Source organism: Elgaria multicarinata, chromosome 3, assembly GCF_023053635.1.
Source record: "Elgaria multicarinata webbii isolate HBS135686 ecotype San Diego chromosome 3, rElgMul1.1.pri, whole genome shotgun sequence".
Taxonomy (NCBI): Eukaryota; Metazoa; Chordata; class Lepidosauria; order Squamata; family Anguidae; genus Elgaria; species Elgaria multicarinata.
In genome coordinates this window covers 89,734,010-89,746,047 of record NC_086173.1, presented here as the reverse complement: position 1 = coordinate 89,746,047, position 12,038 = coordinate 89,734,010, and the positions used below count along the sequence as shown (strand labels likewise).

Below are 12,038 nucleotides of genomic sequence, written 5' to 3'. Positions count from 1 at the left end.
AAGTTCAGAGCGCTGAATTGATGAAACCTCCCCCCTGCCCAGATGGATTCTTTCGACTTCCCTACCGTGGTATAGTCCATACCAGCTCAGGTGTTCTGCTTCCCCTAGATTCTACTTGCAGCTAGGTAGGGCTGTATGTATGAAAGCACAACCTTTTATTTTATTTTTATTTTATTGGGAATATTAACAAAACAGAAAATAAATCGTGAAAAAGCAAAGCAAAGAAACATTGCATATATAGGAACAGCATGGTTAGTCAATGTTTTTATTGTGGTTAGTCAATTTTTTTTAATTCTTAGTACGTGCCAAAGCACCTGTACATCCAGTCACCTACACATCTTGCTAATCACTCAACTAGCTCCTTCATGATCCTGTTGCAAGATGTGTCTTGTACTAGCTTGGCGTACTTGCATCTAATTATTAGTGTCTAGGGATGCATAAGCATTATTTAGGGGGTGGGAGGGGAAGAAAATAAACAATCTTACCCGACGTATTTCTTCATTATGGAATTACAAAGATTAGTACCAGGGAAGTAAGGGGGGGAACTGAAATGAGGGTGACCAGACTGCTCTGGAAACACCCTTACTAGCTCTCTGCGCCATCACTTCTCTTAAGTTTTTCATCTTTTGTGTTGCATTATAATAGTAATGATATGCATTTTGCTGGAGACTTAAAACCAAGCACTTCCATCTGGGAAGTGGCACACTAGTTGAAAAGGCTTTTTAGAAATAAACCTACATTTTGAGCAGCATTTTTTTGGTTTTTTTTTAAATGGTGTGTAGGGTCTGGGTGTTGAGTTTTTTTGAAGGGGGAGGGGAGCATGGCTTGGCAAGCAGACAGGAGGGAGGGATAGGGGTAGAGGGGTGAGCACATGGGTGGGCAACTGGACCGGGGCTTCAGCAGTGGCAGCAGCATTGGGTGGGGGTGCTCAGTGGTAGCATAGTTCCATTAGCAGGACTATGCCGAAGGTACACCGGAGGCTGGTGCAAAATTCCAAATGTGCCCACCGGTCCCGAAAAGGAGAGGACCTCTGCAGTAGAGGGATCCTTCTGCTGCTACTTTTGCTGGATCATTTTTATGATTGTTGTTTTCTGATCAGTATTAAGATTTGTATTTGACTGTAAGCCCCCCCCCCCCCATCAAGCTAAGCAGGCCCCACACCATGGGACATTTGTGTCTCTAATCCAGGTCTGTGTAAAATGCAGCCCGTCAGCTCCATATTGTGACTTGACAGATCCTTGTCTTTTGCAAACCTGGAAAACTTCTGGAGCTCTTTGTGGGCTTCCAGACACATGTTGGTGCACTGCATTTGGCTTGGTGGTTAACAAAACTGGAGTACTATTGAATGTGTTCCAAGTTACCTGGGTTGGCATCCCGGTGGCCGACCACACATCCACCTGTCCTCCAGTAAATCAAGAGGCTGAAAGCAGACCTGCCCATCTGTGACCCACCTAGACAAACACAGCTGATCAGCCATATTCCAGAAGCAGGGTGATTGTGTCTTTGCCATCTGCAAAAACAGGAAAGTTGCTAGGGTGTGACAAGCTGGCAGGAGACATCCAGCTCTGTGGGTTCCACATTGTGCAGGCCTGCCCGAAAGAGATCCTTTACTATTTCCCGGGTATTTCCCAAGGACCATCCGGGCCTCTTCCTGTTTCGCTGGAGAGCAAGCAAGGTCCTGGCATGTGTTTCTGTTAACTTTTCTCTTGAGCTCAAGGCCATTGCAAAAGGCTACAGCGCTACAATGCGAACTAAAGACGAGCCTGAGAAGTAGGCTGGCTCTGTGTCGTTCTTCACAGAGGATAGTCCTCAGTTTGAAGGGCTCTCCCGTTCAAGTTTGGCTTAAAGATAAAGAACCATCTGAAGGAAGGCCTTAAAACTGTCCATCAGCAGCGCCTGGACAGCAGGCTGAGCAAGGCACACAGGCCGCAGGCTTCCCCGTTATGATGAGCTGTGTTACACTTCTGAGGAAGGTATAATAATTATTTCTAAATTTGCATCTATACGTGTAAAATGGCATATGCAATTTTTATGCAAATATGCCATTTTTATGGGAATATGTGTTCTCCCTCCCCCCTTTTTTCCCCTTTTTCTTTTTTGACCCGCTTTTCTTGGTGATGCATTTCCCCTTTTATGGCCATTGCCTAAGTGGCCACCCGTCTGAGAAGGCATATCCGAAGTAGGATTCTTGTCTTTCAAAACATCCCCTTAGCAGTCTGGCCTGTAAAAGCTGAGTTGGTTTCCTTAAAGGGAAATCCCCTTATACTAAATTATGGGAACCAAGGACTTTGGAAATTGAAGGCATAAGAGCCATTCACCCTTGTGTGCTGTTTTCAATCTCCTCTCTCCTGATGTCCCATTTGGCTTTCATGGTTGTGTTGTGCTTGCATTTTCACAGCCCCCCCGTCCAAACAACAACAAAAGAAAATGTATTTTGAGACCCAAAACAGACTGCTGGAACTGCTAGGTGAGGAGATGCTATTTTTTCTAGACTAATAGATAAGGATTAGGAGTAAATCCAGGAGTATTTAACTCCCACTCTCCACCCCCACCCCCACCAGTGCCAGCCCCAAATTTAGAGGGTTTCCCAGCCCTCCACAGCAGATTTTGAGAGTGCATGGTGGGGTGAGGGGCTGTGGTGGGACAGGAGCAACTTGTTAATAATTCCTTCATGGATCCTTGATATATATTTTTTTCTTAAATGAGCATGGTGGCCATGTTTACCTATTCAAGGGTGCTGGAGGAAAAAAACAGTTTGGGAGTTGAAATGTACTCAGTGAAGACAGAAGTCTGAGTTTATGCATTTGTGGAAGTGTGGGGAGGGACATCCAAGGGCATGCTGTCATCTGGGCATGTTTAGACTGGAGAAGAGAAGATTGAGGGGAGACATGATAGCACTCTTCAAATACTTGAAAGGTTGTCACTCAGAGGAGGGCCAGGATCTCTTCTTGATCATCCCAGAGTGCAGGACACGGAATAATGGGCTCAACTTACAGGAAGCCAGATTCTGGCTGGACATTAGGAAGAACTTCCTGACTGTTACAGCCAGCAATGGAACCAATTACCTAGGGAGGTCGTGGGCTCTCCCACACTACAGGCCTTCAAGAGGCAGCTGGACAACCATCTGTCAGGTATGCTTTAAGGTGGATCCCTGCATTGAGCAGGAGGTTGGACTCAATGGCCTTAGAGGCCCCTTCCAACTCTACTATTCTATGATTCTATGATCTTGAATACAACCTTAAATATACAGATACAAAGAAAAGCCTATACATCTTCAGTACACTTCATTAGGGACTTGGCCCTATGGAAACGATCCCTAAAACCTCCACCCTGGGCTGAATCTTATTAAACAAGGCCGGGAAAGTGTTTAAAGAACAATGTGTCTCTGCATGCTCCTCTGGGAGCAAACTTGATTGAAACAATTGGGGTTCATGATGAATACAGACATTTAGGGTTGGGGAGTAAATGGATCACTTCCGTAGTCAATGTATCCAAGGCATAAACGAATAGGAGAGTCCCAGTTTTTACTTGGTGCAGTAAGAAATACCTAGAAACATGGAATCTGCAAATGTAATTGAAGAAGTTAATGCTGAGAGGGGGGATACTGATGACAGTGCTCTGCTGGTTAAGCTGTTTACAAGCCTTACTTTGCAAGGGGGGGGGGAATCCTGCACTCTAACCACCGGAGATCTGATTGTGATTGTGGTCATGGATCTTGCCAGGTTTCAACTCTTAGCTGGAAAATCCCCAGCATTCCTGAATCCTGACAGGCAGGTTGTGTAAACTGGGAAATGCCTCCGAAGAAGAAGCCAAGATCTTGGCTGCTTTCGTTATGTAGCACAGGTCACGTTGCGACCTGTGAGCTTTCTGTGGGTGCCACTTGTCTGTCCAATTTAGGACGTTGCACTTACTGCAGTTCAACTCACCTTTGTCCTTCTTTAAGGGAGGGGTTGCTGCTAAGAGACTGAGTTTGACTGAGAACTCAAAGCCTAGGCATAAGAGCAGCCCTACTGGACCAGACCAAAGAGTTAAGCGTCCTGTTCTAACAGTTGCCTGGCAAATACTTCCAGTAAGGCTTTGTAAGCAAGGGATGAGCAATTTGTGGCCCTCCAGATGTTGTAGTCCTTCACCATTGGCTAAACCGGCTAGGGCTGATGGGAGTTGCAGTCAAGCAACATCTGAAGGGTCACGGGTAACCCATCCCTGCTATCAAGAGTACATGAAGGCGACCCACAAACTCTATCGCACATCCCCCATCCTGTGAGACATAATCATCTTTCCTCATTTTCGTCCCTTCCTCTGGGGTGATGCGCCCCGGCCTTCCTCCCAGTGTTGGAGCTGCAGACTGGGGTGGGCCCCAGCTGCTGCGGGTAGGGCTTTACGGACCCAGCATGGTCCACCCCACAAGTGCTCACACACACACACCGCTTGCGCAGGGCACTCCTATGAGCCGGGCTGCGAAAGCCCCTGCTGCGCGCTTTGGAGGCTCACGAGCCCCCACCCCCCAATCCTAAAAACTTTTGGTGAGGCAGGGCTTCCATTTGTAGAGGAGACCTGCTGATTCTTTCTCATTAAGGCTTTTCTTCCATACGTTTCATAATTCTTGCTTTCAGACTGCTTTCTACCAATTTAGACCCACCCACCCACCCTCAGATGTTGCTGACTGAAGAGCAGGGTGCAAATTCCCAAAATATATTTTACAGGGTTAAGATTGATAAACAAATGGTCAAAGATTTCCTTGAATGAGTTCAAATCTCCAGGGCCCGATGAACTGCATCCTAGAGTAATGAAGGAGCTAGCAGAAGAACTCTCAGAACCTTTGTCTATTATCTTTGCAAAATCATGGAAGACGGGTGAGGTGCCGGATGACTGGAGGAGGGCTAACGTTGTCCCTATCTTCATAAAGGGCAAAAAGGAGGAACCTGGGAACTACAGACCAGTCAGTCTGACATCCATCCCTGGGAAAATTCTGGAGCAGATTATAAAGAAGTCAATCTGTAAACACCTTGAAATCAATGCAGTGATTACTAGAAGCCAACATGGATTTGTCAGGAACAAATCCTGTCAGACTAACTTGATCTCAATTTTTGATCGGGTAACCTCCCTTGTGGACTGTGGGAATGCTGTGGACGTCATACATCTTGACTTCAGCAAAGCTTTTGACAAAGTGCCCCATGATGTTCTGATTAACAAACTAGCTAAAAGTGGGCTAGATGGAACAACTGTTAGGTGGATTCACAGTTGGCTATAGAATCGGACTCAAAGAGTACTTATCAATGGAACCTTCTCAAACTGGGGAGAGGCAACGAGTGGGGTACCGCAGGGCTCAGTCCTGGGCCCAGTGCTCTTCAACATTTTTATTAATGATTCGGATGAGGAGGTGCAGGGAACGCTTATCAAATTTGCAGATGACACAAAATTGGGTGGGATAGCTAATACCCTGGAAGACAGAAACAAACTTCAAAGTGATCTTGATAGGCTGGAGTGCTGGGCTGAAAACAACAGAATGAAATTTAATAGGGATAAATGCCAAGTTCTACATTTAGGAAATAGAAACCAAAGGCACAGTTACAAGATACTTGGCACAGCAATAATACAAACAAGAAGGATCTTGGAATTGTTGTAGATCACAAGCTGAATATGAGCCAACAGTGCAATATGGCTGCAAGAAAGGCCAATGCTATTTTGGGCTGCATTAATAGAAGTATAGCTTCCAAATCATATGAGGTACTGGTTCCTCTCTATTCGGCCCTGGTTAGGCCTCATCTAGAGTATTGCGTCCAGTTCTGGGCTCCACAATTCAAGAAGGACGCAGACAAGCTGGAGCGTGTTCAGAGGAGGGCAACCAGGATGATCAGGGGTCTGGAAACAAAGCCCTATGAAGAGAGACTGAAAGAACTGGGCATGTTTAGCCTGGAGAAGAGAAGATTGAGGGGAGACATGATAGCACTCCTCAAATATTTAAAAGGTTGTCACACAGAGGAGGGCCAGGATCTCTTCTCGATCCTCCCAGAGTGCAGGACACGGAATAACAGGCTCAAGTTAAAGGAAGCCAGATTCCAGCTGGACATCAGGAAAAACTTCCTGACTGTTAGAGCAGTGCGACAATGGAATCAGCTACCTAGGGAGGTTGTGGGCTCTCCCACACTAGAGGCATTCAAGAGGCAGCTGGACAACCATCTGTCAGGGATGCTTTAGGGTTGATTCCTGCATTGAGCAGGGGGTTGGACTGGATGGCCTTGTAGGCCCCTTCCAACTCTGCTATTCTATGATTCTATGAAGATTCGTTTTTGTAGCCATGAGGGCTAGAAACTTCCTCTAAACAAATAAAGCCTCAGATTCTCAGGGACCCAGAATCCATGGCTTGAATACAAATAGCCCTGCTAGTACTGATCAGTATGATATTTTTGCAAAGCCAAAAGGAACAAAAAGGCTAATGGGGAACAGCTTGATGGGAAATTTAGTGAGATTCAGCCCATGGCAGGGGGACTTATGCAAGCCATAATTGGGGATGGGGGAGACATTGTGGTTAAAATCCAACATAAGTCCTACTTAGAGTAGACCCACTGAAATGACTGGGATGTCATTCATCCACGTCATGACTGACATAAGTCCCATTCATTTCAATGGGTCTACTCTCAGTAGGACTTACGTTGGATTTTATCCAGTATCTTTTGTGTGTATGTGGAAAGACTTATGTGAGTCATTTTAATGTCCTTGATCTGTAAACCAGAGAATTATTATTTCTTGTTTACTGGGAACCTCAATGCTCTATTTATTTATTCAAATTATTCACATCCAGGAACGGTGCTGGACTATTTTGCGCCCTAGGCAAAGCGAGCTACTTGCCGCCACCCACCCAAAAGTTGCCAACTTCGATTCAGCTGTTCAAGAAGAGTTTCTGAACTATTACATTTTCCTTTTATTATGTTTTTTCCCCCTTAAAACAGCTAATTTGTATAAAACTGTGACCCTTAAAGGGCCGTACTGCACCCCTCTGAGATCTGCGTCCTAGGCCTAATGGTACTACTTGGCCTAATGGTAGCGCTGGCCCTGTTCACATCCCACTTTTATGGTTACAAATCCTTCCAAGGTGGCTTCCAGATAAAACAAAAATACCACCATTAAATCAGAATAAGGCAATATCGGGAATTCATCAGGGTCCTTCCCACAGGACATTTGCTGACAATTGACTCAGGCGTGTGTATATTCCAGTTTGGAACAGTCTTGTATGAGCAGGCATTTGGCATTACTTGCCCTTCCCCCCCCCCCCCCCGTTCTTTCCCACAGCGCAGCTAGCATCAACTGACCGAAACGAGTGGGGTGAAGGAAGGAAATTATCAAACCTCCCCTGTTGCCTGTCTCCAGCATCTGGTATTCTGATGTTTACTTTATCTGCATAGGGAGATTCCCTTTTTAACTGTCATAGCTAATAGCCATGGCAAATAGGTCTGATTCCCGATATTAAAATGTAACAAAACACCATCAGTCAGGCTATCTGAAGGAACGCCTCCTCCCATATGTACCTGCCCAGACTCTAAGGTCGTCCTCAGGGGTCCTTCTCCATGAGCCTCTGCCAAAGGAAGTGAGGCAGGTGGCTACCAGGAGGAGGGCCTTCTCTGCTGTGGCACCCCAGCTGTGGAATGAGCTCCCTAAGGAGGTTCGCTTGGCACCTACATTATATGCTTTTAGACGCCAGGTGAAGACCTTTTTATTCTCCCAGCATTTTAACAGTCTATAAATAAATTTTAACTTGGTGTTTTAAATTTGTAATTTAAATCTGTATTAATTTCTGCATTTCTGCTTGATTTTATCCTGGTTGTTTCATTATATTGTATTTTATATTATGCTTTTATACTGTTTTATATTTTGAATGGTTTTATGATTTTAATTTTTGTAAACCGCCCAGAGAGCTTCAGCTATTGGACAGTATAAAAATGCAATAAATAAATAAATACATACATATTTTGTGGCAATAAATTTGTAAGCTGATTGTGAGTTTGGTGAAGAAGTTCTTCACTTTCTCTTCCACTGTCAGTCAATTGCATTGGATGAAACAGGAAAGTTTTCAGCAGTTAAAAATGAAGAAAGAGATTGCGGATTCTTTGGTAAACTTATCCAGGGTTTACAAAGAAGCACCATGTGTATTAACGGAGTCATCTTTCATGGCAGTTCTCTCCATTATATACTCATGCTGCAAGAATTTCTGTTTCTGCTGATAGATTTTATTTTTAAACCCAATGCCTAAAAGTGAAAGAGATTTTGGCACCTTTCTTCCTTGCATCAAGGTTTTCTAGAAGCAACCTGTGTTGAATCTTCATTGACATCTTTAAAAAGTTCAACAAGATGACTTAACTGATCTAAAGATAATTTGCTACAAGTCACTGCATAGGTCATATTTATTATTTTATGCTGATGTTTTAAAATTAAATTGTCATTTAATTTTAAAACATCGGCATTTAATTTTAAAACTTTTAATTTATTGTGCATTTGCCAGCACAATAAATAACAACCTGCATTTGCTGGAGAACATTTCCAAAACTGAAGTATTCCAATTTATTTTGAGTCTCTAAGCTGAAATATGAGTATACTCTAGCAAAACAAAACAATAGCTAAGTGAATGTGTGCTAAGCCAGGTCAAAGGAAATCAGGCAATAACCTCTAAAGAGGCTCTGCAAACAGGTCAATGGTTGAGAAAGCGATTACAATGGTGAAGAGTTTATTTTATTTATTTATTTATTTTATTTATTACATTTTTATACCGCCCAATAGCCGAAGCTCTCTGGGCGGTTCACAAGACAAAGAGTTCAAAAGACAAAGAGGCAAATGCTGTTGTGTTAAGTGAAGTTTCAGACTCAGTTGGGGGTATGTCCTTTCTATGATTTCCCCCACCACCACCACTAGGAGTTAAAGGCACACAAGATCACCTGTGGCCCATGTACGAAATAGATGCGGGTAGCACTTGCGTCCTTAGGGCTGTGCACATACTAGTTATTCATAACTTTAAAAGACGTAGAGGAGAGGAATTCAGAGATGAGCATATGGGTGACAGGCGTGGTATACCGAAAGATAACTATTTTGGATTATTAATTTTTTGGGTCCACAACCACAGGCAACGATTGTAGGAATATTCTTTTCCTCATGGGCAGGCCTGTGTTCTCAGATACCAAACCCAGAGTATGGGAAGGCTGCCGTGGAGATTTTTTTTAAAAAAACCTTGGTCATGGCTGTCTCTGCCTGTAGAATGATGAGCCAGATGAAATTGTTTGAACCCTGCAAACTACTCAGGGGTTATTCTCAAGATGATCTGAGAATGCAAAAACCAATAAAAAGTCAGTTTTCCACCTGGGGAATATGTCTGGGTTGGGCCATGGAATGTCGTCCTAGAAGCAAGTGGCAGCAAGAACTCGATTCAGGTTTTTCTAACTTTGCTCCTGGCCCTGTCTTAATACATGTTTGTGTATGAACAATTATCTTATGCAGCAACCGATAGTGCCAAATAAAGTTGTGCCTTGTGATGTGGTGTGACTACTGGTAGATCAGAGTAGTACTCATTTGCAGTAGTAACGTGCCAACACAGTTTGGCTACAATTAGTGCTCCTTTTGTGACCCTGCCCACCCTGCAGAGGAAGGGGCAGGATCTTATTTGACATCCCACTGTATTCAAGATCTAGGGCTGGGGGTTACTTGTCCTCCTCCCCAACTCTCAGCTGGGAAGGGAAGGAGAGGGCTCGTCCCCATTCACTGAGCCTCAGAGACTCTCAGAAAGCAGTGAGAAGTCTTGCTGCTTTCAGTATCTCCAAGGCTCAATGGTCATCAAGGGGAGCCTCTGCACTTCTCCCAATTATGCAGGAGTGGGGCGGGGGAGCTCTCCCGGATGCTGCCATCACCAGGTTAAAACATGTACTTGTCAGTGGTGAGTTGGTGTATCCAGTTTAGGTAGGGTGACCATATGGAAAGGAGGACAGGACTCCTGTATCTTTAACAGTTGGGTAGGAAAGGGAATTTCAGCAGATGTCATTTGTCTGCATGCAGCACCTGGTGAAATTTTAAGTTAAAGCTGCAGGAGCCCTGCCCTCTTGACCAAATGCAAAAGAGGGCAGGGTTCTTGCAGCTTTAACTGTTGTGTTGAAAAGGAAATTTCACTAGGTGCTGCATGCATACAAATAACACCTGCTGAAATTCCCTTTCCTACACAACTGTTAAAGATACAGGAGCCCTCTCCTTCTTTCCATATGGTCACCCTACTATATGAGAAACTCATTTGTTGTCAGATTACTGCTTTGACTTGACCACTAAGAGTAATCTGCAGTAACCACCCCCAAACCCACACACCCCAACACTAATTTATAGCCACCAATGCTTGACGGGTATTACTGATGCCATAGCACTAAGAAGTAAGCCATTACTTTACAGAAATAACTGTACATGGCCTAAAAGTGGTGTGCAAGGTAACAAGTGAGAGTGCCCACACTTATTCTGGATATTATAGTCTGGGGCAGGTGTCACTAGGTAGAGAGTGACATTTCCCCATTAGGCTAGGATTTCATGGGGGAACTTTTATTCATTTTTTTTGTACTTCTCCAGATCCTACACTATGGAGTACATAAAAACAAGCAAAAAACCCCAAACCCTTGCCTTCAATCATTTATATGTGTTCTTTGTTTCTTTGTTTTTTCATCTGTTCACCTCCTTTCTTTCCGTGGTGTGCTGCTCTTTCAGTGTCATTTTCAAAGGAATGCTTTCTTAACTGCATGATCCCAGCCAATTAGTGATCATATATGGAATGTGATATGTCAAAGCAAATTTGATGTGGCTCCATGGCACTGTTAATGAGGATGACCAAGGCCACATTGCTCTCACTCTCAAGAGCCAAACTAGTTCTCACTGCGCTGGAATGTGCACCAGAAAGTGCATTCAGACATGTGTCCTATATCAAGAGCAATTTCGAGAGCAATCAGATGCGTATCCAGGCAGATTTTGTTGTGCTGTGGTAGTTTCATTGCTGCAGGTGGAGGTGGCAAAAAGGGTGTTTCGGCTTGTTACTGAGGCAGTGGGGATGCAGGATCTTCTTCCATGAAAATGTCATGCCATTTTGACTGCCCCACCTGGACATTTTGAAATGTGGCGATACTGAAGGCTCTGCTCCGAACAGAGTCGAAACAGACCTTAGAGAACAGAGTTTAAAGCGCAGACTTACAGCAAAGTACATTTCGCTCTGTTTTTGTATATACGTAATGCTCAATATCTTAATCATGGTTAAGAGAATGAGAGTGGTTGTGGGATCAGATGCTTTACCCCCACGCCTTTTCTGGTCTGAATTCGCAATCACCCACTCTTCCTCTGATGACCTCAATCATGTTTAAGGGTGATGGATTCACCCATGCTTGTATATGCACCAATGCTTAATGCTCACTGGGTTCCCACTTAACTAGGGTGTGCAAAAGTATTTCAAAATCTAATTTAGATGGGTATCTAGGGCTAACTATTGGTTGCAGTTGGTGCAGACATAGCCCTTAACCATAATAAAGGCTGTCAGGAGAAGGGCAGGGGAATTCTTACCAGAGAAGGCAAGGGAGTTCATGACTGCACAACCTGATCCTGGTCTCTTCACTAAAGTTAAGAAATAAAGAAGTGTTAATGGCTGCACCCAGTCACTGGGAATAGTCATGGAACCTGTAACCTCTGACCAAGGCAATTATATTTGGACAGGGGACGGATAGATGGACGGACCTGAAGTCCCAGAGGCTGATAAGCACCATTATCTCCTTTCTGTAAAATGGCTCTAGTTCAGCATCCCCCAACCTGGGAAACTCCAGATGTGTTGGACTGCAACTTCCATTGCCCCATCAATGGCCCTGTTTGACTGGGGGTGATAGAAGTTGTAGTCCAACATGGCTGGAGGATGCCAAGTTGGGGAAGGCTGCTGAACAAAAGGGCATGCTGGCTAGGGATGATGGGAGCTGTAGTCCAACACACCTGGAAGGTACCAGTTTGGGGAAGACTGTTCTAGTTGTCCCAGCACCCTTATGCTTATT

General features: G+C 44.3%; 1 protein-coding gene across 6 annotated transcripts in view; it reads left to right on the top strand.

Annotated features, from left to right (window-relative positions):
* TNIP1 (TNFAIP3 interacting protein 1) overlaps positions 1-12,038 on the top strand; it is a 71,095-nt gene that overhangs the window by 22,128 nt on the left and 36,929 nt on the right. The gene's annotated exons all lie outside the window — the stretch shown is intronic.